Below are 25336 nucleotides of genomic sequence, written 5' to 3' on the forward strand. Positions count from 1 at the left end.
AGCAATAACATTTCAGCAAACCTCCACAAAAGAGATTTTATTCGTAACTCAATGTGCTGTCTGGATTTATCAAGCATGCGATGCAGAGGAGGGGCTCTCACCGCGGGGGGGGGAAATTGATTACTTTGACAGGAGGCTAACAGGGATCCAACTTTCTCCACTCCACTATCTGAGATGACACGCTCATTGCAGCAGTGAAATGAGTGACCGAGAAGCACAGAAATCCTAGTACTGCTAGCACATTCACAGCTGATCGCCATGCTGACTGTCTCAGCCACTAGCACAATGATAATGCATTCATGTTGACTTATAAACACATACGAAACGTCCAAAAACTCAACCCGCCCTAAAAACAGCATCCTACAGCAGCTTCCACCGGCAACAGAGAGCAATAAAAATGTTTGCGTTTCAGTCCCAGTCTGACATTAGGCCAGTTTTTCTCAATTCGGCCCTCGGGGATGCGTAGTCGGTCCGTGTTTTCGCTCCCTGCCAGAGAGTCCACATTTTTGCTCCCTCCCAGCTCCTGATACGAGCAAAAACATGGGTCGTCTGTGGCTCCCCCAGGACCGGATTAGGAAACACTGTATTAGGATGTCACAGACCTCAGTAGACCTCAAGTGTGGTCATTTTCCTTCAAGATCTTTAGATGTACCTTCTGGAGCTCAAACCAGTGTGCAGTATACATATACATTTTTTTTTCAGTTTAATTTGTTTGGATTCATTATTTGCCTGGAAATACCCATAGAAAATGAGCAGCGAAAGCGAATGACCGACGATAAACAATGATTTGGGATCAGCTGTTAGCTGATTTTTTTTTTTAATACAGAAAAGCCTTAGAGATGAAATTTATTACAGTTTAGTTTACAACCTGCAGGCCCGATCTTATAATTCCAAAATTCAGTTTAATTTAACAAATAGGCGAAGACTATGTCTTCTAATGGTTTAATAAAAGTTCCTTACTCTGCCAGGGCTGCACAAACAGACAAAATGTAACGGTTTTATTACAACCCAGTGGCTCTCTGTGAAATTGGTTGAATTGATCTGATCAGTCTTTCTCTAAGTTCATCTCAGGGAGCACAAACAAAGATGCTCGCTGTCGTCTCTATGGTTATTTCTGCCCTTTAGGAACGGACGGTGCAGATTAATTTCTTAAGGCAACCCAGTTCTTTCGCTTCTTTGTAATTAAGAGCATCCAAATAAACTCCCAGCTCACTCTGCAGCCTAACAGTGGGAAAGGACCAAATAAAAGAGATAATGAAGAAATGATTGCGATTTGGAGGGGGGAAAAAGAGAGAGAAGGTGGCTATCTGCTGGAAGGGCCGCAGACGCACTTTGCAGAGAGATGTGTGGGTGCTTCCCGAAGAGATGGCAAAGGAACAACACACCGCCAAAGCCTTCATTTATTATACTAAGGAGCTGGCCCATATTCCATCTAAGAGACCGTCCTTTAAATTTGTTAGCAAAAATGAGCGGATAGCACTGTGCCAGTTTGATTAAAAGAGGCCCTGAAGACACTATTTAACTCTCCTCTGTTGTGTGATGTTTGACTAACAAGGAATTGAACATGTATTCAGATGATATTTTGCACCCAAAAGGACAGATTACTGGAACGCTGACGACAGAAGGTGAAATTCATCCGTAAATCAGTATGCACATTTTAGAAACTTGACCAAACTTAATCAAACCACTAAAAGTCTATTCTGAGGCTTTCTTCCTGTGTTCAGTGATGTCGATTTCATCCCACGCGGTTCAGACAAACATTGTTGTAGCTTTAGCTTCTATCTCGGGATCGGTTATCGCTAGCTATCGGTTAGGATTATTCAGATAGGGAGAAAATATCATTAGGAAAAGGAGAACAAACTATCAAGGTGTCTCCAGCGAGGAAAAAAAAGCTGCAGACTTGCGCTGGGCTCTTCTCATCACTAACCTTACAAATGTCACAGTGCGTATGTGACACACAGTGTTTCCGGGAACTTTAAGACAGCCAGCATCCGCATATAATGTCACATACGGCGTTTATGTGTTTGACGGCTAAACAAACGGACAGCCTTTAAGCGACTCCGTTTGTGTTAAGTTCGTTAGTGAGGGTCTAAGGGGCTGTTCTCCTCGTGACATCAAGAGGGGCCTCACAGGAAGCACATCACCATCAGCATGCTCATTTACCGGGGGAGGGGTTCTTGTTTTACAGAAACAGAATCAGTTTATTTATCGCCAAGCAGTTTTACGTACGAGGAATCTACTTTGGGGTGTCCTGCAAAATACGGAAGGGCACTTCAAGATTCGTAATATATTTAATTATTATTTATTTATAATATCAGTAATTTATAATTTAATTAATGAATATTATTTTCTAATACATCCCATTGCACTTATCTTTGTTCCTGGTTTATTATATTAAAAAGGCAATTCCCCATAATTCTTCTCGGTAATAACTTAACAACTAACTTGGGTATTTTGAAATAGTTACTCCAATAAAACAGACTGTTTCTTTATGATAAAAGTATTTTTAAATTATGAAAATTTCATTTGTCTGAATTTATTACATTTAATTCAAATTCAATGCAATTCAATTTAAAAAAAATTACTTACTGCTTTATCGGCAATGGACAATATATCTACAAAATTATATCTATGCATATGGAAATATTATGCAAGCTAAAACTGATTAAATAAAATTAAATATAGCTGTTTTCTAGATTTGGAAAGATTTATTCTTTTTTTAAATCGTATCATATTTCACCCGGTTTGTCCAATGTTTCTGTCTGCCGTCTGAGTTTATTAACTAACTCACCCGGCGTGTAAGATGACTCACTTGGCCCTGTTCAGATCCTTTGTCACAGCACTGCTCTCTGCTTTGCCTCCAGACTAAAGGGTTTCGCTAAAGAGATGAAAGTTTGTTGAATTCCGCTGCATAGCTGTCTCACGTTACCGGAGAGGTCAAATCACTCTAAATGAGGGACGCGCGATGCTTTCTGGACGCTGCCTTACTATTAAAACGACAGGACACGCTCCTCCATATACTTTTCCCACTACCTTACGTTTAACAAATTCGCCCTTTCTTCTTTTCTATTAAAGTTGTTTAAACTGACTGTTAAAACAGCTTAGTTAATAATAACACTTCACAATGGTTCAGTCAATGCCATTTAATGCAGTGAAAGCCCTCAAGATCACTACATTTTGGACAGTGTTATAATACCGACAGGGACACTTAACTGACAGTCAAATAAACGTTTTTTTATATTCTCAGCGAAACCCCCTAATTCACTTTGTAAGGTGCTTTTGCAACTAAAAATAGAATAAGCCTCAAAGGAGAATCATAACACTGTGTAATAGGATGTTATCATGATAGCAAACATAAGCTGATAATATAACGGGTACCTGAATCATAAGTGAGAGTTCCTTAGATTTACCCGCAGCAGCCTTGTCTTGTCATTAATTTATATATACCAAGAACTTACTCCTGTCTGCCCCAGCGCATTAATTGGCTATATACTTACTCAGTATTTCAGATTGTATGTAGATTTTTTATTCATATTGGCAGTAGTGCTTCAAGATTATCTTTTTAAAGTAAAGATCTGGAACAGAGTTATGGAAGTTTGTGGATAGTACCAAATAATTCTGACGAGTCTGGCAGGTGCGAGTAATATCAACGCTGCTGAGACGAGCCAGCTGCTCTCAGATCAGTGCCAGCCGTGAGCGATACATGCGATAGATCGGAGCATTATTGCAACGGGGCTGCGTCGAGTTTTTGCCGGTGATTCTTCCCAGAGGAGCCCGCGGAGAGACCCGCTGGTCGCCGGGCGGAGGATCAGTGTCCCAAAGAGCGGCGACTTACGGGAAACCGGATCTCCCACATCTGTGGCCGGTCTCCATGCCCGAAATTCCAGGCTACTGTAACTGGAGGACGGCGTGGACCCGCTGTTCAATGCCAGTGCGCCCTCGTTCTCCATAAAAGTGTCAGGAAAAGAAATATCGGGATTAGCGCGGATGAAACGCGGGGCATTTCAACAGGCATCTGTGGAGACTCTCCCTCCCTCCTCCCCCAGAAGGAAAAGACATCAGTTCCCAAAACAAGCAAATTCAATCAGAAAATTCTTTTACACACAGACAAGTAAATCTGTCGTAAATACTTATTTTAGCATTTTATACAGCTTACTTTTAAACGTTCAAGTGGTGTTTTGATCTCAAGGAAGTGAAATTCAATTATATACAATACTAAGCGAGAGGAACAATGTCATAGACACAGAACCAGTTCCTAAAATGAGCTCTGGCATATCCATCATTTTGGACCGGCCACAGATAAGCAAATTGGAGGATGTGGTAAAAAAAATAAATATATATATATATATAATGGACAACAGGAGCTCACGCAGTCCGAGGGTCTGCTAAGTCCTGCACAGGGGGCTGGATATGGTCAGTCATCATGTGGAACTATCCTGCGAGGGGAGGGGGCGGTTCAGGTGCGAGCTCAAGTTATGTAATGACTCTGGGGAGGGTCTGGAGACTGTCTGCACCATCAGACTTGCGAGGCCCGGCACTCCCTCCATACTTTACTTCCTTGCCGATCTTGCGAGCCTCAGCGTAACGCCAGAAATTAAAACGATTGAACCTCAAACTGTAACAAGTTTATTTATATGGAGGACAAATATGTCTTTAAAACCCATTAGCTGTAAAGGTATATCATATGTAGTAAAAGAGATTTATGTGCCTCTAAGCTCATAAGTGTGTATTGAGGTTTTTTTTCTGCTTTGTTATTGGCTCACGCCTGTCACATGATTACCGCCCATCATGCAAGGCCGGTGCAGGTCACTTCAAAGGAGCCCCTCACCCCGCCATTGTGCCACATCTGTGCGACTTGGGCGTTTTTTTCAGAAGTGTCACTCGAGCATTACCTTCAGTGCACGTGTCCGGAGTGATCGCAGGTGTCCTGGAAAGAGCAAGTTCTGGCCCAGAAGAAAGTAAATCTCTCCAGGGCCCGAATGAAACCTGATTCTACCAGGCCCACAGTCGCGACGTCGTGACGATGAAAGGCACCAGCTCCACGCCTTACTCACTGCCGGGCCGCTAGGACCTCCTGGAGACCGGATGAGTTTTCCTTCATCGTTGGTGGCTTAGACAGAGGACCAAACGGGAGGGAGCCAGGAGCTGGGGGGGGGTCGGGGGGGGGGGGCTCTTAACTTGCCATCCTAGAGATTAATTTTTAATTCTTTCATTGAAAACATTGAAGGAAATAATTGGCTTTAAAATAATTTAGTTGCTTGTAAATTAACAACAAAAGTGATCTCACTGCATTATAAAATATCAGAAAACTGAACAGATTTAAAGAATTCAAAAGTAAAGTGGACAGCTACTGACTTTGAAATAATTGTTTGTAAAATTGACAAAGTGGGTCTCCCTGCAGAGTGAAATGCCTGAAATTTGAATAGATTTTTTTAAGAATTCGAAAAAAAAGTGGACAGCTAAACTTTCTGCTCTGCAAACGATATTTGAATTGTTTCTGCAGAAGTTGTTCTTGCAGAAATGTCCTGCACCCAAAAGAGAGATTCAGAATCACACAGGAGGTCGAAAAAAAAAAAATCAATATTTCAGAATGAATGACAGTTGTGAGAAGAAGTGGTCGAGATCCTACGCAGAATTCCCCGGTGATATGTGTGGCAATAAAGAGAATTTTTTAGAAGACCCTGCAGAGACCTATTTTTTAGATCCAAATCTTTGTGTGAAATATTCAAGCCTCGAAAAAAGAGAGACCCCCGGTACAATTTTCATTCTCCCTTGAGACAATATGATTTCTAGAGGAGGAAGGCTTTATTCATTTATTATTCAGTGGCACTCGTTAAATCCAAAATATTGACTAATCCTTCCGATGAGATAGCGTAAAATCAGCAGAAGAAGCAGGTCGTCTTTGGCTGAGGCTGACAAGGCCTTGGCAGCGAGTGTGGCTGCTAATCCAAGAAGCTATATTAAGATGAGCTACAGCTTTGATTTAATCCCAGGCAGCGTACGCCGAAGAATATCTTTTAACGAAAAAAAAAAACCATCAATGAAGACTGAAGGCAACGGAATCCAACCAAATCTGTTCAGGGCATGGCTAACAAACCAGGGGGTCTCACGCATGTCGGACAATAGTTCGGGTTTTATAATTCCGCGTCTAAGCGAGCCACCCTTTAAGCGGGCGGCGCGATTAATGAGGCTGCAAGCGTCTCCAGCAGATCTTAACCTAATTTTACATTGTTTAAAGGGCGGATGTGGAGCGCGTAAGTAGCTATGATAGATGAACACCCTGCAGTAATCCCACCCCCACTACCAGCACCTTCGCCTTCGGGGTGCCGTGGTGTCGATTACCCCCCGCCCCATGATATCACAGACACAGACGTCGTGTTCCTGTCACCTCTAAGTGAGATCCGTGTCTCCAGCATCAATAATACATGGCCCCGGTTGTTCAGGCCTGGGTTTTGAGTAAGCATGTGTGTCTGGATGAGTGCAGCAATTAAGGTAGCTTTACTTGGGGGGGGTGGGGGGGGGTACCGTGTGGCCTTGAGGCATGGAGCATCCTGAGCTGCACTGTGATGGCCCCCCCACAGAGTGGCAGGTGGTGTGGTAAACAAAGGCGGGGGGGGGGGTCTACGGGGACATCAGGAGAGTGACATCAGCCTCCCCCTGACATCGCGACGGTGATGTCATCGTAACGACACCTCGAAGAACGATCCGTCACGTTAATAAAATAAAACGACATGAGCAGGTGCCGCTTAAAAAAGGCCGACATTTAAAAAAATATATAAATTTATTCTTGTGAACATCTTGAAAAAGTATATAACCTATAGGAACTGTCATCCATCCAGGCTCTTTAATCATGTATCCAGGGCAGAGTCACACGGAGCACAGAAAAGGATGTGATGACCTGTAACAGCCATCGGCCACCAGTGGCCACTTACTTTGGTTCTTAGTTTCTCATTTGTGAAATTCTCGCTGTAAATGGAAAAACAGTCTGGGAACCAAACAGATTCTCCATTAAAGTCATATATTTACATTTATTTAGTAGATGCTTTTATTCAAAGTGACAAACAATTGAGAACAGAGGACAGTCTGAGTAATTGTGGGGGGGGGGGGAGGAGGTTAAGGATCTTGCTCAAGTGCACAACAGTGGCATCACTCTGCTGGCCAAGGGATTTGAATCAACAACCTCTTGATGACCGGCACAGATTCCAGACCTGCAGAACCATACACTGCCCCCAGCGAGGCACCTCCTACAGTTGGAGCTGGAGGTCTCGCAGTAGAGGGGGGCTTGGTAAAATATGCCGTCCCAGGGAGGGGGCCTGTTTTCGGTGAATTGTGTCGAATTTTCCATGATCGACTGTTGCCAGAAGGAGCATTCAGTAAAATTTTACAGTGCACGCCCTGCTGTGATTTCTCCGGGGGTGGGATGACCCTCCTGCCTGTTACTGCTGATCTATCTGTATGTCCTGCTGGTACCTTCCTGATCCAACAGCTATTTCATCAGCGGTCAAGATCAGCAGCTCAGTGCGGAAGATAGAGACCGACTCCAACGCACTGCGTGCAAATCGCTCCCCATTAAGTGTAAGAATAGTGTAGGTGCATATGCTTTATGCGTTATTATACACTAAGATATAGATTATACTCCATCATCTTTATTGCTGCTTTCCATTCACTGCCTTTTCGCATCTCAGTGTAGAACGATAATTGATAATTACCCCAGTGGCTTAATTAGCATTGTAATAATTGTGTGCTTAAAATTCAAACAAGCAACTATAAAAGTGAAGTGCAAATATCTTGTAAAACAAGACGACGGCGATTGTTTTGTCTGTGTCATAAAAGTGATTGGGTTATCAAGAATTTCAAGCAACCCACACCCCCCCCCCCATCCTTATTAGATACTCAGATGGAACAAGAGCCGTGTGCTAGAAATTGGGCTTAATTTGCACGGCATCACATCTCAGGACTTCTGTGAATGTTTAGTCTTTGAGATGAGTGAAGACCTACCAACAGATCCCTCAGAGTTGCCGATGATGACAGCAGGACCATCAAAATGGCACCGATATTGCATTAGAAGACACCATTTGTGCCCGGAACGAGAAGGTACTGAGATAGCAGATGCGTTATTTCTGCAGTGTTACGTAAATGTTCATTTGTGAAACAGCTCATCTAGCGGAGATGGTGGCGATTCAAAGAAATCTACAAGAAAATACAGGGCCTGGGATGAGGCACTGGCCGCCCGGCAGCCTGTAGTAAGGAAATTAACACACTGGCACTAAATAATTAAATCAATTCTCACTACTGTTATATTTTCAGTTGCAAGTGTAATTTATTCTTGTATGTTAATTGCACAGGACCAGAGATGGGATTTTCGTCTTCCGTGTTATTGACAATTATTATCATCATTTAATTTTTAAATTTTTTTTGCTGCAGGGGTCTTATAGAAAAAAAAATTGAAATAAAAAAACTAAATTTAAGTTGCCAGCTGGCCAATTCATTTAGGCGAAGCGGAAAAAAAGAGGCAGACCAATGAAGCTGTACATCAGTCAGTAAGAATGGACCCCACCCCCCCCGCCAATTCCAGCCACTTCATAGTAAAGGGACTGACCAAATTCCAGCACCATCTGCTAGAGAGCTACCTAAACTTAAATCCCAAACACTGGGGGTTTGACCTTTAGGAACTTATAGTGTAACCTGCATGATATCAAATCATTAAATAGGGGGGGGACATCCGGGGGAGTTACCCTGAGACCCAGAGAACCATTACGCCACTCTGCGGTTCACTGCTGGCCCTGCGTAGCCGTGCCACACGGACCTCAGAGATGCTCGTCATCACCCGGCCATAAATCCAAAATGGCTGTCAATAACGATGGGGGCGCCAGTCAAAGCGAAAGCGGTGGGCAGGTAGCGAGCGGGACGCTTCTTATCTGTCATCTGTTACTCTGTATCACTCTGAAATCGTCTGTTTTTCCATGCCACTCCGGCTGACATTGCTTGGGGCAATAGTCAAGCATTTAATTATAGAAAAAAAGTTATTGTGAAATATTTTCACCAAAAGGCATGTATTTTTGTTCTATTTTTTTTCAATTTATACTTTAGCACATGACAAGAAATAATAGCCTGTTTCTTATTAATATTTATGTGGCGTTAACCCCTCTGGAATACCTTCTGGCTCCATAATAATGAACATACATTATGCTTTGAACATACATTATATCCGTGCCATTCTTTTTGAGAATATGACTAATGTACTGAAAACTTCTTTTGTTTAAATAAAATTCTTTTGAATTCTTTAATCCCATGACCCGACCATGAAAAGCAGTTTGAATATGGATGGATGGATTGTTTAATATTCTCAAAGTACTTTCAATAGTTAGTGAGCATTTTAATGGAGAGTCTGTTCAGTTCCCAGACTGTTATAGTAAGAATTTCAAAAAACAGAAATTAAGAACCAAAATCCTATTCACATATTTTCATAGTTTCTTTAAATGTCCTGTAACATCCTACAGGTAGCCACTGTGTTAGGTAGTCCTCTGTTAGGTGATCCACGGTATTAGGTGATCCACGGTGTTAGGTGATCCACTGTGTTAGGTGATCCACGGTATTAGGTAATCCATGGTGTTAGGTGATTCATGGTATTAGGTGATCCACAGTGTTAAGTGATCCACTGTGTTAGGTAATCCACTGAGGATTTTTGAATGTGTTTTTACTCATTATCTTTGAAACAACAGTTTTAATAGCACAAAATTGGCTGAATTTGAATACATATTTTTAATTTTTATTTTGAGGGTGGGGCGGTGGTGCAGTGGTTAGCACTGTTGCCTCACACCTCTGGGACCCAGGTTCGAGTCTCCGCCTGGGTCACATGTATGTGGAGTTTGCATGGTCTCCCCATGTCATCGGGGGGTTTCCTCCAGGTACTCCAGTTTCCCCCCACAGTCCAAAGACATGCTGAGGCTAATTGGAGTTGCTAAATTGCCCGTAGGTGTGCATGTGAGAGTGAATGATGTGCGAGTGTGCCCTGCAATGGGCTGGCCCCCCATCCTGGGTTGTTCCCTGCCTCGTGCCCATTACTTCCAGGATAAGCTCCGGACCCCCCACGACCCAGTAGGATAAGTGGTTTGGACAATGGATGAATGGATGGATTTTTAGGGTGCATCTTATTTCACCATAACAATCATTGACCGTAACTATGTAACTTACGCTTACTGCTGATTAGAACAATTATATTACGTGTGATATGTATTGTATAGTTTGGAAACATAAACGAAGTTCAGTTAATTTATGTGATATATGTTTTTCTTGTGCTGGAGTGGTTCCTTTTTTAGCATTTCACCCTCGTTCCCTGTGCGCCCCAATCTCTCCACGAGCTCCTACTGAATAAGCAGTTATGGATGGTTGGGTAGCAGGACATATTTCTCCTATGTACACCCCTACCTGTCACCCATGCCCATAAGTGTCATTTCATCATTGTGCTTTGATTGTTTTATGCTATGTGTACCTCTTTAATATGCATTAATAGCCATTACCTCAGCAGTTAATTGTGCTCGATTTCAAATTGTCAGAACTTCTGGCAATATCCAGAGTGACACTCACGAGTGAACTGGGAAGGGGGGGGGTGAGGCATCAAGTCATTATCTATAACTTCATTATCCATCATGTCCTATTAAAATGGCAACAGCAAAGACAATCCGATACATTGTGTAACTGATTCTTTGTCTCCCTGTAGTGTCTTAGTGTCTTTGTGGCTAATTTTCTCCACATCTAAACAATGCAATAAAAGACAAGTAGTGATTAAGCAGGCTTTAGCACCAACTAATTAAAGTACCATAATAATAACAGCAGCTGGAAGCAATGCATCTTGGGAAATCTGCTCGTAATCGTTCTCTTGTTTTTCCTCGGTTTCATTTCTTATCGGAGCTAATAGCTTGTTGTTTTATCTTTATCCACATAATTTGCCAGAAAATGTGCAATACAGGTAATAAAAAAAATACTGCTATAACTGAGAAGTAAAAAGTGGGCCGTGCGTTGCATCATTCCCAGAATTACTTGAGGCAATACGACCAAATGTACAGCAAAAACAAATCCTGCTAGCTAATTACTCTTTAATTTTTAACCGAGACATACCGGCTTGAGGTTTTAGCTTGGAAAATGTATTAATTCATGAAGCCTACGAAAACGAAAAGTCACACTAACGTCAGACATTGTCAGTTATTTCATGGTGACCAAGGTTGTCTCTGTGCTGCACAAGATAAGCAACGTGTAGATACTTCAGTGAGTAACGGTGTTATATTTTTTTATTCAAATGTATGTTAAACCGGCATAGCAATACCATACAAAGTCAAGTAATTCAAGCCGATTACTGGAGAGGCGCATCTCCAACTCTTCGTAGACCAGTCGTACGTGGCCATTAGTGGCTTTCCCTTCCCAGCACGCGACAGGGCAGAATAAGATCAACAGAAAGGCTGAGTATGTTTGTTTGGCCAGTTCCAGGCATTTGCTGTGCTTCTGACTGACGTGTCCAGCTGGCAGCTTTCTGGTGCTAAATTCAACTGTTCGATAGGTACATGCTGCACGCATTGATCCGTCCGGGTATTTTCGGTCTGGGGGCAACTGCTCATGTTTCCCCCACCAACAGGCTGGCAGGTCTCATCCATGGAAATGTCTGATGTCGATGGATAGACCAGGGGAGCCTTACCAAAGTGGGGGACACACACCATTAAATTCCAATAAACCATACATTATAAAAAATCTCTATTTTGCATAATAACATAGTAATTAAATATATAATTCTTGCATCTTAATATTCTAATGCATAATCTTGTTGGACTGCACCTCATCTTTGATTCACGTGCTGATTAAAAAGGCTATTCATCTGTACCGTTTTTCAAAACGAGGAAGCACAAATTCCTTTTCTGAATAAATGTGCATATTTGCACGGCAGCACATAACACAGGAGAGCCGATGGTAAATTGATTGAAACATCCTAACCTGCAGGCAGCATTTTCCAGGTCCCCGGTCGCAGAGAGCGCAATGCATTACACCCATTAGGGATACGGGGTAATTTACTACGCCGCGCAGCACTTGACCATAACGATCGTCTATCTGTCGAAAGTCCACTTCCATCAGAATCAAACCCTCCCAAGTCACAACTTCTGCCTGAACGAGCCGGATTAATTTGAAACCGGAGACGTGCCCGAGAAGCTGGTGCCGCCGCAGCACACGTCGGGAACGCTAGGCGCGTAACCGGTGCTCCGCCGTAGACGTTAATGAAGCGGCGAGAACGCGCTTGGTGTCTTTTAACCAGACGGGTTACGCCGTCGCCTGTCTCATCTAAAGCGAAATGCTATGCAGATTTCTGACATTATTATTTAAAACTCGGCAGTGCAAATTACCCTCAAAATATTTTCTACTGTATTTAACAGGCGAGTCATTTATTGAATGTTATTGACTCTTATTTTCTAAAATTGATAGGCATATTTGTACTTGGTATTTTTTTTTTTTAGTTTTACTAGCTTTCAAGGAGTTCGAACAGGAAATTAAAATGTACATTTTAAAGTAAACTTGTTTGAGTTCCCGCCTGTACACGACAAAAAGTATTAAACTATTTTAACATAATACAATTAAAACTTATCTTTCTGTCGTATCTTTGAGGATAATCTGGATAACTGGTGACAAAATATATTTATATTTACTTTGCATGTATTATACACTCTTGTCCATTATAAAAATATGTGCTATGTGTCTAGAAGATTGCTAGGCGTAAGTGTACCTGCCACATATCTATCTGGAATATGTGAATCAAAGATTATAGCAGTTCAACAAGTTTATATAATAGCATCTTAATATGAAATAATAATATGTGAACGGTGTGAAATACTGTGTAAACACCCGACACTAGTGAAAGACCCAGAGGAAATGGAAGTAGGGGCTTTTACAAGGTGGAGTTAGAGGGAAGACTGCACTTCTGACAGGATGGAGAGGACAGAAGTGGAGAGGTTATGGGAGAAGAGGTCACACAAGATGGCAGCCATCAAGAGTTGCCTGGAACACGAAAGAGGGAGATGAATGGTACTTAATCTGTAATTGATCATAAAAAAAGTGGGTCTAACCACAGGAGACGAGGTCCCCACCTTTTGGTCGGGACCTCCACGGTAACGCTATACACATCAGAGAGACGCTGCCATTGATTCAGCACTTACCCCTCGTCCCTGGCCCCCGTCCCACGTGAGTGCTTATCATTCCCGGCCTTCTCTGCCGCATGGGCGTCAAAGTTCCCCATTGATTTCCAGAACTTCCAGAAGATGCGGGAAGCGCCGGGGGGCAGGCGAGGGAGGATGCCGGGGCGGTCCGCCTTTGGGCCAGAGGGCCGGGACAGACGGGACTGGCAGATGGCTTGCCGTGTAAGAGTCTCCTCTTCAGATGACTGTTTATGGAGCTGGGAGGACACCGATACGCTGGGAGGGGATCAGTGCCACTTTGTCGTGTGTCTTTTAAAGTGTCTTCTGTCATTGATGATTAGCGTCATTAGTTGCGCCTTTGAAGTCGCTATTTGGTGGCATCGCTGAAGGCTGCTTACTGAATCCATGATTAACACATCTGATGACCAAGAACTCCTTGCTCCTCATTCTGTTATGAAAGATTATGCACGAAAGACCTTAACTTTCCTTATTACATCAGATTATCTTGAACTAGCAGCTGTAAATAAGCCTGTTTTTGGAAGTAAACAGAAACTGCCTTTAGATGATACTTTAAAGTAAGACGATCCTCTGTGATCAATCACTACATTACTATTTGTGTTAAATATATTTGTATACATTGCCTGCATACGTTGTTAAAATGATTATGTTTGGGCACTAAACTGGAACCTAATATTTAATGAAATATGAAAGCATTCCGCCCCTATTTGGCGCTGCACATGTAATCGGCTCGCGGTGGAAATTGGAAACTTACAGCATCACCCATAATGCAACAGGTGGTTATGGACAGACTGAGAGGGCCCTCACAAGCATTGGCATTTAAATGCAAAACGCATCTCATTATCTGATTCACTAAGCATTTATTACTTAATAATCAACCATATACAGAACTGTGCAAAACTTGTAGGCAGTCAAAGGTAATGTTTGAAGGTTTTTATCTGGGTAGTAAGTGTACTTTTGCTTAGAAAAAAAAAACAATTTAACATTAGAACGTATGAAAATGAACAGTAACACAATAAAAACCAGAATGTCTTCTGTTCTCCAGAAAGTTCCTCATCTTCTTCGACGGAGATGAACATCGCTTCAGTTCCCAAATCTGTCCTCAGGCACCTCAGCCATTCCACACGTTTCTTAAATTTAACCACAGGAACAATTAATTAGTTAATTTAATTAGTTAACTTTAGCAGTATTGATTAGTCAAACAAGGTGTGCTAGTGATAGAGTCAAAAAGTACATGGCTGTATTGGATTGTTCCTCAAAATACTGATTGACTTTGGGAGATGCTTTGTAAGCCAGCACACTGACAGACATACAGCAATAAAGATTTATTCGACCATGGACATCATTGTCTTTGACTAACAGTTTTGTGCAGTATTGAATATTATAAGTGGTGCTTCAATCAAAACTGTGAGAATGGAATAATTTGATGGATTATTTTATGTCATGAACATTCTTTCCCATCATTAAGTATTTATCAGTGTACCTGAGCCTGTGAATATACCATTGTGATGTACCTGATCCTGTGAATGTACCATTGTGATGTACCTGAGCCTGTGAATATACCATTGTGATGTACCTGATCCTGTGAATGTACCATTGTGATGTACCTGAGCCTGTGAATATACCATTGTGATGTACCTGATCCTGTGAATGTACCATTGTGATGTACCTGATCCTGTGAATGTACCATTGTCATGTACCTGAGCCTGTGAATATACCATTGTGATGTACCTGATCCTGTGAATGTACCATTGTGATGTACCTGAGCCTGTGAATATACCATTGTGATGTACCTGATCCTGTGAATGTACCATTGTGATGTACCTGATCCTGTGAATGTACCATTGTCATGTACCTGAGCCTGTGAATATACCATTGTGATGTACCTGATCCTGTGAATGTACCATTGTGATGTACCTGATCCTGTGAATGTACCATTGTCATGTACCTGAGCCTGTGAATATACCATTGTGATGTACCTGATCCTGTGAATGTACCATTGTGATGTACCTGATCCTGTGAATGTACCATTGTCATGTACCTGATCCTGTGAATGTACCATTGTCATGTACCTGATCCTGTGAATGTACCATTGTCATGTACCTGATCCTGTGAATGTACCATTGTCATGTACCTGATCCTGTGAATGTACCATTGTGATGTACCTGATCCTGTGAATGTACCATTGTGATGTACCTGATCCTGTGAATGTACCATTGTCATGTACCTGATCCTGTGAATGTACCATTGTCAGAGAAGCAGTCACATGTTTAACACTCAGCACTAAACAATACATTTGTTGTCGTGGCACTTCACCTGTGGCTTGTAACTAATACAAAATAACATTTAATGTTGCTGCATTAGTGGGAAACATAAAAGCTTCTCTCGGGGGGCTGCTGCAGGGGTTTGGGATGGAAAACACTTGATTTAGACTTAAATATCTCAAGGCAGGGACTGGGATATGGAGAGACAGGCAAACATCACTCGCGAAGACGCAGGCTGATTATCCGGACTATGAACGGGCAGGACCTGTGCTCCGTACCTCTTTGGAGTTCTTTATTGCAACCAAGCATTAAGATATCATTTTCGGGGATACTTACAGACCCTCAGAGTAGATGCTTTAAATGACAATGGATTCCCCCCCCCCCCCTTTAATGAACGCTAGGAGACAATCTACAGCACAGCCCCCAATTGAGCTAAGTGTACTTTGTCTAATATCCTTATTATTTTACAGCTGCTTAATGTGTTATTTATTCCTATTGGCACAAATGCAGGAGTGAGATAAATAATTCAGTGCTTTCATCAATGGGGTTATTATTTGTGGAATGGCTGGTGGATTATTACAACATAATGAGCCACCCCCCCGTAATCACTGGGAGGTATAATATAGTTAATAGTCCTATTGGTTTTAATCATTGTTCTGCCGCCTGCTTAATTAAAAAAGAAGGAGAGAAATATTGGATGATTATGAAGTTATTTTATTTGAGACGGAACTAAATAAATGGCGCGATGCATGACGATGCAGTAGAGGGCCGGGAAGGGGTCCGCGCTGAATTTGGGATCGGGATGCACTCAGGCTTACGGGAAGTACGTGCCCCTCCCTCTCTCCTCCCAAAGGTGTGTCGCGGAACGGGCCTTATAGCCAGTCGGCCATGGGTCTAGTCGTCGCGCTTCCCCCTCGCATCAGCAGTGGCCTATTAGTCTTCATAAAGAATGATGAATTAGCACCAGATACTGTGACCCAGTTTCCCACTTTTATCATAAAAATGATAGAGCGCATTGGCTAAGGGACCTGAGCTTCCGGATTCCAGTGGGAGACTCTTCCGATAATATAGCATTTTTAAGGAGGAGGTTTCGCAGTGGTTTGTTGTCTTGTGTTATTTCCCTGTGCAGCTTTAGCCGAGCAATGGGGAGTCCTGGTTATTATCTACTTGAAATGTTGATTTCGGTACACTTCACCTGAAATACAAGTGCAGATTGCAAATAATTATCCTTTACGCCTTTCGCAATCAGCGCAGAGTGAAACATGCAATAATCTCTTAATGCTGATTCTCCCTCCTCTGTTTTAAGCCTGCCAGGGTAGCCACTGATTGCCAAATATCTAGAGGTTTGTCATTATCGTTATCACGAGCTCTGTACAACCTCAAGATTTCCATCACTACAGGAGTCTACGAAAACATCCACCACTTTGGGACATAAGGTTTATTTAATAATAATTCTAAGCAAAGCTGTATAGCTTTATAAAATTCAGTTACTTTAATTCAAATAGATGCGATAGGTGCATCCTTTCCTTTTAACACGTTACAAGGGAATTATACATTACTGAAATGATTCAGCAAACACCTACAGCTCAGCATGGGTCATCGTCTGAGTGTTTTCTGCTCAGGGATCAGTGGTTTACAACAGCGGCTCTAGGACCCATCGAGTTGGAAGCACTCGTAGGGGTGATAACCAAGCTGCTGATGGCGTGTCATGGATCTCCATTAGGAGGCCCAGGGCTGTTGGCAAGAAGAGGAAGACAAGCGGGGCCTGTGCAATATTGGGTTAGTTCTGATTAATGAAAGCCCTGTCTTTATTGCTTACAGGACGAGTCCAACTCTTAAAGCAGTAATCAGACGAGTTCCCCTTTTGCCAAATGCATGTGCCGTGTGAGATGTTACTGGGTCCACAGCAGACGTTAAAGAGGCCAGCCGCTACAGAAAGCAGCCCTGCGAGGGTGGGGCAGCTAATAAGGTTTCTCACTCACCCCAAACCCCGGGACGCCACGAACGACGGAAGGGATTACTCACGGATGGGGAGCCGCGGTAAGAGGCCGACACCCCTATTGTTACACAGCACACCTGGAGCTTCACGTAACTGCAATCAACTCCCAACACAGATACAAAAATATCCCACTGCACCACTGACGCTGTTACTCATGTGCTCCATTAATCTGACAAATTATTTATACATCTTATAAATGCAACAGTGGATCGGGTATTTTTGGAACTTTTCTTTTGAAGATACTTTGATTGTATCACACATTTTCAGTATCATGCCAAATCATTTATGTATTATCTATCAGTGTCAATATTAATGCAAGTTCATCTATCTATCTATCTATCTATCTATCTATCTATCTATCTATCTATCTATCTATCTATCTATCTATCTATCTATCTCTCTATCTGTATGTCTGTCTGTCTATCTATCTATCTGTCTATCCATTCATCATCAGTCTATCTATCTATCTGTCTGTCAGCCTATCTATCTATCCATTCATCATCAGTCTATCTATCTGTCTGTCTATCTGTCTATCCATTCATCATCAGCCTATCTATCTATCTATCTATCTATCTATCTATCTATCTGTCTGTCTATCTATCTATCTATCTATCTATCTATCTATCTATCTACCTATCTATCTATCCATCTGTCTGTCTATCTATCTGTCTGTCTATCCATTCATCATCAGTCTATCTATCTGTCTGTCTATCCATTCATCATCAGCCTATCTATCTATCTATCTATCTATCTATCTATCTATCTATCTATCTATCTATCTATCTATCTATCTATCAGTACATCTTACTTTGGCTCATCCACTGTCGGATTTATATATTATAATTTCCTCAAAACTGAAAACAGAAAGTTGTACACGAATTCATGCACCAGAAGCTCTGTCTGTCAGTATCTCTGGAATGAACCCTGAAAAAATCTGGGCACAGACTCTGGGCGAGATGCTCATGTCTGACCTTTGACCCGCGCGGGTCCTTTCGCTCCACGCAGAGCGACGTGCATGACGGGGCGCTGAAAGGCCGCCGGAGGTATGCCGAAATGTGCGCCCTGATTGGCAGCAGGCGACAGAGCGCGGAGCAGCGCGGAGCAACGTGGAGACTGACGCGGCAGCCGGCCAGACCTCAAAGAGGGAAGCAACAGCAAATGCGAGCAACTCAGCAGCCAGTTTAGCTGACGACTGAGCTATTCGTAGCCTGACTGTTGCGACATTTCGGTAATAGCGAAAACGTGCAGCCACTCCTCAGTTTACGAAGCTAATTCATTCCCTCAAATTGGTTCTGAAGGTTAACATCTTTATATTGGAAACACTATAACGGGAATATCTTTTGGGAAAATGACTACACTTTCCAGACCAAAACTTTTAATCAAAACTACCGGTAACATATATATAGCCACCATGAGTGCTATTCTGTGTTTCGTAAAAAGTGACATTTTTATTGACGTAGCTAATTAGCAGTGCGTTGTAATTGTAAAAGTTTTTTTTCTTTCATTCACACAATGAAGAATTAAACAAAAAAATCCTTGCATTTTTCATAGCTGTTTGTCCTACGCAGGGCTGTAGGGGTCCTACCCCAGAAAGTATGCGTGCAAGGCAGGGAACAATCCAGCCCATCACTGGCCACACGCACCATTTACACCTATGAACAATTCGGTTACTCTAATTCACGACAAAGGGAGGATGTGCAAACAAACTGGACCCCGATTCCTTAGCTGTAGGTCAGCAATGCTAATCACCACACCAATGTACCACCCTGAACCATGAAAGTAATTCAAGAGAAGAAAGTGAAGAATCAGATGATTAATGTACTATTGGAAGAAGACCGAAAGTCTAACTGGAGGAAGAGATGAGAAGGGAGGAGTGACACCATACATGGTGACTGTGATGCATCATAAGCAGATCTGGACCACTTCCAAAAATTGAAAAAAATAAATGATGGGTAATATTTCTTTAGGTTAAGATTCATGAAAATTTGAATGCTTATGTTTCATAAATTGTGGGACAGGTGTGCTTGTGTTTGGGGAGAGGGGGGGCGATATTTTAGGAGATCTTCTCTGCATGATCGATGGATCCAGTCCCATCGAGGTGAGATTAAGGGAGCACCCCCCCACATGCGATGCCATCGCCTTAGCATCAGAGTAGTACTACATCAAACCTCGACCATAAATCACCCCCCACCCCGCATACTCCCGTGTCCATCCTGTCCTGCACAGGACTCCCTCCCTTTCTGACTTCTGGCTCTGTGGACGATTAATAACTGCTTAATTGACCGTTTCCAGGGCAAGTCACCGCAGGCGGCTGCCACGCATGGCGGCCCTCGCCTTCCGCTGTGGGTTAGCGCCCGAAGCTAGCATCGTTCAAACAAAAATAAAATCATTTTTATCTGATTTTTGAAACTTTTTTTTTTGCGACCTGGCTCAGGCTTGCTTCTGTCTTGTTGCGACAGGCTAAAAAAAAGCAGGGTTTGGGAAGGAGGAGTGATTGAACTGTACAGTGGGAGCGAAACTGAGAGCCTGCATGAGGCACCTCCCCGAGCTGCCATTAGAGCCTCTTTGAAGCGATGCATTCACTACGACCGGCTCACCGGCCCTCGTCCGTCACTGTCAAGCTGCCCCCCCGCCCCCGCCGCCTCCCCCTTACCTGCCGCTTTATTAGAAACTTGTCTCGCGCTTGGCTCTCATCGTCCGCACAAGCGTGACTGAGAATAATTAATCCCGTCAAAAGCTCGCGGAGACGACGTCAGCACCGGTAACAAATGGCCGGGTTTGAGTCAACAGAGGTGCGTCTGCGATCCTCCGCTCCCCCACCCTCGTCGCGCCTTTCGCTCATTTTCAAGGTGCACCGTCATCATGTATGCAGTACTGTACTGTCCCAGGCAGCCAAGGAAAATATTAGTGCCAGAGCTGCCAGCTCTCACGCATCTGGCGTGACACTCACGCTGTCTGACTCTCACGCGCGCCTAAGAAGTCTTATGGCAAATCTATATTATTCCATCATAAATCTAAAATTAGCTACAACAAAAGCGTTGGGGTAGTTTGCAAACCCTACAGACTATTTTCAAGGTAATAAAACTGTTACATGCATGGAATGGGTGTGCAGGCTTGTCTCCATTTTAAATTCTATTACCAGCCGCCTGCCCAAAATTAGTGACACTGGGATATATTTGCTTAAAAGAAAAAAAAAACTTTATAAAGTATGCAAATTATAGGCCGGATATATGTGTCTCTGAAAAGAAGACCGCCAGGTTCATCTTTCCGGAAAGTTCTTTAGAATCGGCCTGAGGAATTCTATGTTTCAGCAGACAGGCCCGAAGACACCGGCGGCAAGGAGACAGCTGAAATTTCAAGGTCTTCAGGCATTAATGTGTTGTTTCTAAGGAGGAGTCGATGATATATAGTATTAGTGTTCATGTTTTTACAAGAGGACGAACCCATGTTTCAGGTTTTCCGTTTTCCCTTTCAAAGTAATGGTTGACTTCATTAGCATAATATGAACATTCTCACTTTGTAGGAATATGGCTGGAAATGCCCGTTCCCATAATGCAATTCTCTTGCGTTATATATTTCTGTAATGAAAAAAATTATCTACGTTGTTCGTAGAATATAACAGATGTTAGGTATGGTTTGTATTTTTGTAATTAACAGAGATTTCCCATTTAACGGTAATATGTAAGAATAAATGGAAAGAGAAGCATTATGTAAAGTTTCGCTATGTGGACGCCTCGGAACGGACCCTTTGCGATTTCCAGAGCTTATCCTGCGCAGTGTTGCCTGACAGGCGTCTGTCATCGCCGTACTTTCACAGATAGGATTAATGCTGATTAATAGACTGGGGGCGAGCATAGTGATGCATGGCTTTTTTCAGACCTTACCTCACCGCAAACACAGTCCCTGGCGCACTCACCCCCCAGCCCGGAGGAGCCGACAAACGCTTAGCAACTTTGAAACCCCCCAGGGATAGTGCGAGTGCAGGGATTCAGGCGAGGGGGGTGGGGAGATTATAGCCAACCGGACACATTTGCTTGCCCACCACAGTGACAATAATTCATATGTGCTTCCTAATTTTCCATGCTTGCCTCTACCCTCAGTGGCCACTTCATAAGGTACCCTGGAGGACCCAGTTTTACCTACAGAACTTGTGCATGCAGACAGTCATTTTTGCACACGGCTGTTGCACCGAGCTGTTTGCACTTGAGGCCTTCCTGTTAGCTTTAACGAGTCTGGCCATTCTCCTCTGACCTCTGTCATTAATAATGGCTTTTCACCCATTGACTTGCCCTGGGCTTTATGCTTTTGTTAACCACAGCATTTTGCGTGAACTCTAGACACTGTAAAGTGTGAAAATCCCAGGAGGACGACTGTTCCTGAAATGCTGGAACCACCATGTATGACACCAACAGTCGCACGACATTTAGAGTCACTTAGGTCAGCCATTGTAATGCTTATACAAACAGAGAGCGAACCTTTTGACCCTGTGCATGCTGTATGTATTCAGCTGTAGCCTCCTGATTGACTGCTTGCAGGAAAAGGCTATTTTCTTTGGCAAAGCAGGTGTACCTGACAATCTGGCCTGTGTGTACTGTATCTTACATGTAACATAATGTATTCCAGTGATATACTGGCCAAAAAATACAGAGGATCACATATTTTAGCTCTGGTTTAATAAGTACTTTAAATGCTATTTAAATATCTAAATTTCATTGAATAAAAGGTTCAAATTAACGTGTTGGCTGGTTTACATGAGTAATTTTGTACTTTACTGCACTTACGGTTTTTATACGGTCTAATATTGTAAAAAGTTGTATAACCCGTTCATGCATTTTAGGACATTGAAAACTGAGTTAAATACCACATTATGAACAACTGACCACTTGTATTAATATAACTGTAAAAAAAAGCACACAAAAATTGCAGCTTTAATGCACTTGTGCATATATGTTGCTTCATTTGTCAGATCACTACAGTTTTCTCTATGGATAAATTCCTAAGTATCTGCTCATTACTAACGTACCGTATTCCTGAAGGGCGCTTTGAGTTTGGGTGATCGGTCTGACAGAAGATAGTGGGCACCTTTCATTCAGCAGCGCAAAGTTACAGTCTTCCCTTTGCCCGACCCGCCAACAGTCCTGGAATCTCTAATTCATAAGATCCACAGGTACCAGTACGCTCCTTACAGGTTCGCATGCCTGCCCCTCTTATTTTGGTCTCTAACACCGAGCCGTAACTGAAGTAAAAGAAAAAGCAGAAGCACATGAGTGTGATTGACTAGCTTTGGCAGAAAGCTGTCAAATTTTATGCTGTACTCCAATGATAAACCGTTTATTTGGCATTTGACCATTAGAATGTGGCCCACAGTCATGTGACTGGTCTGTTGAGGCCGGGGCTCAAACCCACAACCTTCTGATCACTGGCAGAGACATTAAGCCCACTGAGCTGCTCAGCTAACCTGCTGAGCTTTGATACCCCCCCCCCATCATGAAATTGGCTTGCTAAGCCCCTTCAGAAGATGGTGCCCTAGGCAATCGCCTGTGTTCCTGAATGAGTTGCCCGGCACTAGGCCATAGTCCTCTTCAGTGGGTGACTGAGGCTTCATAGGTCTGGATTCAGGCAGACAAGGATTCGAGGCCCAAGCGACCAAGCGGTGCACATGCAGGTTCACATGCGCGGCTGTACGGCACCCAATCCACCAGGATTCCTGCTGCATTAGGCTGCGTGTTCTCCAACCCCCCCCCCCCTGCCGGCATCCAAGGCTGGCGCTGTCACAACACGACCTCTGTCTCTGGAATGATGATGGATAGGAGCCCCCACCCTTGGTATTTTGTAGTGAGTGAGAAAGAGAAAGAGGGGGGCAAAGAAAGAGTGGGACACTTCTACCCCGGCGCAGCAGAGGCCCATTTTTGGAGGTTGATGCGGGGCAGGATCATACGCTCACATTCACATCTAGGGGGCGATAGAGGGGGTCAGTGTTACTGACCTCTTTGATCCTTCAAGGCCTAAAAGAACAAAGCAGCAGCCCCCTACCACAGCCTTCATTCGGGGTGGGGGTATGTGTCCGGGGCCGAACCCACTGCGGGTGCCACTCTTTTCAATAGACATGACCTTTAACCCCGTGAGTAAACACGGACACCATGTGTAGCTGCTTCCAGTTTGAACAGGGAAGAAAAATAAAACACAGAGCAGTAATTGTCCCTTCAGGATTGCCGTTACAGGCCCACAAGGGGAGATTTCAACGGAAAACGCAGCATATTAATATTAAATATTAAATACTGGAGGGCATTGTACTAATAAAAAAATGACCTGTTTTTGATTATTTAAGCTGATTAATGAAACGCTCGATGAAGGCTTTATTGGTGATCAATTCCGATATCTCTCATTTTAAACTAACTTTCGAAAAATTCCAGCGTTAATTGAATGTTAACTTGGTCTTTTAAAAGGAGAGCCATAATTTGAATTATTTAACTTAGATGCACTGTTGAATTATTAATTGTGCGCATGAGCTAATTACAGGTAATGTGTTCTGAAAGAATCGCTTTGATCTTTAAAGGGTTTAATGACAAAAAATACAGTGTGTGTCTCAGGGGCTTGCAGGAATGCTCTAGGGACAAGCGCAGATGCACACACACATAAACACACAGACTTTGTGGGGACTTTGTTTTGGTAATATATACGTGACCATGCACATACAAACACGTATATTCACACACGTTTACACACATTTATACACACACATACACACACAAACTTATTTGGTTTTTCAGTCTTGTATTAATGAGGCTACTTTTAATTGAATTGCTTATTCCTGAATAGAAAATAAGCCGGCATGTCACACCGTCCCTAAAAGTTTTCACGATTCCAGTTTTATTTTAAGGTTGTTCCTTTAACGGCTGTTTTTGCTTGTTTTTATCAACATTCGTCTTCACAACGGCAGCAAGACCAGCAGACATGTGCGAGTAAGTGCACACATGCCCACACCCCAAATAATTTATGACACACTAAGGAGATACGAATCCTCAATCTTCTGGCCCGGTAAGTTCTACACACAAAAATGGCTGACGTTCCATCACGGACTTTGTTAGAACTAAAATATAGAATTATAACTCTTTATTATACAATCAGATGCATCTTATTTAGCAGATAATTTATCTCTACGTTTTTGAGAAAGCAGAGTCAGTCGGTCCCTGGAGTAACTGGGGGTTAAGGGCCTCGCTCAGGGGCCCAATGGTGACATCACTCTGCTGTCTCTGGGATTTGAACCTATGACACACTTGTTATGTTTAATTCATTCTGTATTGTTTCTCTATATCGTCTAGCATTGTATTATATTAATTACAATAAAGAGCTTATTGTTTTGTGAACTTTCGAGAAAAGTTTCGCTCCTAACATACTACCCGCAGTGCAGCTAAACGGATCGATCAGCTCATGGAGTACAAACGGCCTGAGCCTGTCAGTGAGTGTGACTTATCGAGGGCCGCGACCTCAGAGAGCGCCAGTAACTGCCGGGGCTGTCAGAATTGTGGCTAAGCCCCCCCCTGCAAATGGCCCCTCACCTCAATGCACCTCGTTTCCCAGGCCTGCAATAAGTCAGGAGACTCGGGCCACAGTTACAGAAAATTCTCATAAATCTATGTGGCTGAAGACGTTGTGTTTCCATTAACTGTGGGTAGAATTGGTAATTATAGAGAGAAATTTATTTACTTTAAACTTCATTATTTCTATTAAAAAAGGTTATACATGTGAGCTTGAAGAAGTCGAGGTGGTGCAAAGTCTCCCAGGACAAGTTTCATAGCCTCCTGTGGAGGTCTGCTGGATCTGCTGATGTTTCCCATGTAAACGACACAATGCCATTTACGTTCTTCCATTTTCCTCCCTTA

At 42.9% G+C, this 25336-nt stretch overlaps 1 long non-coding RNA gene across 2 annotated transcripts; it reads right to left on the reverse strand.

The window, feature by feature from the left end:
- Positions 1 to 11270: 11270 nt before the first annotated feature.
- LOC125704761 (uncharacterized) lies at positions 11271 to 20214 on the reverse strand. 2 transcript variants are annotated; one of them, XR_007381233.1, is made up of 3 exons: positions 20107 to 20214; positions 13194 to 14320; positions 11271 to 11684 (listed from the first exon to the last, which is right to left on the reverse strand). It is a non-coding gene; the product is annotated as an uncharacterized LOC125704761 (long non-coding RNA). The 2 variants fall into 2 exon arrangements; XR_007381234.1 differs by lacking the exon at positions 11271 to 11684 and adding an exon at positions 12732 to 13035.
- Positions 20215 to 25336: the final 5122 nt, after the last annotated feature.

Source organism: Brienomyrus brachyistius, chromosome 12 (genome assembly GCF_023856365.1).
Source record: "Brienomyrus brachyistius isolate T26 chromosome 12, BBRACH_0.4, whole genome shotgun sequence".
Taxonomy (NCBI): Eukaryota; Metazoa; Chordata; class Actinopteri; order Osteoglossiformes; family Mormyridae; genus Brienomyrus; species Brienomyrus brachyistius.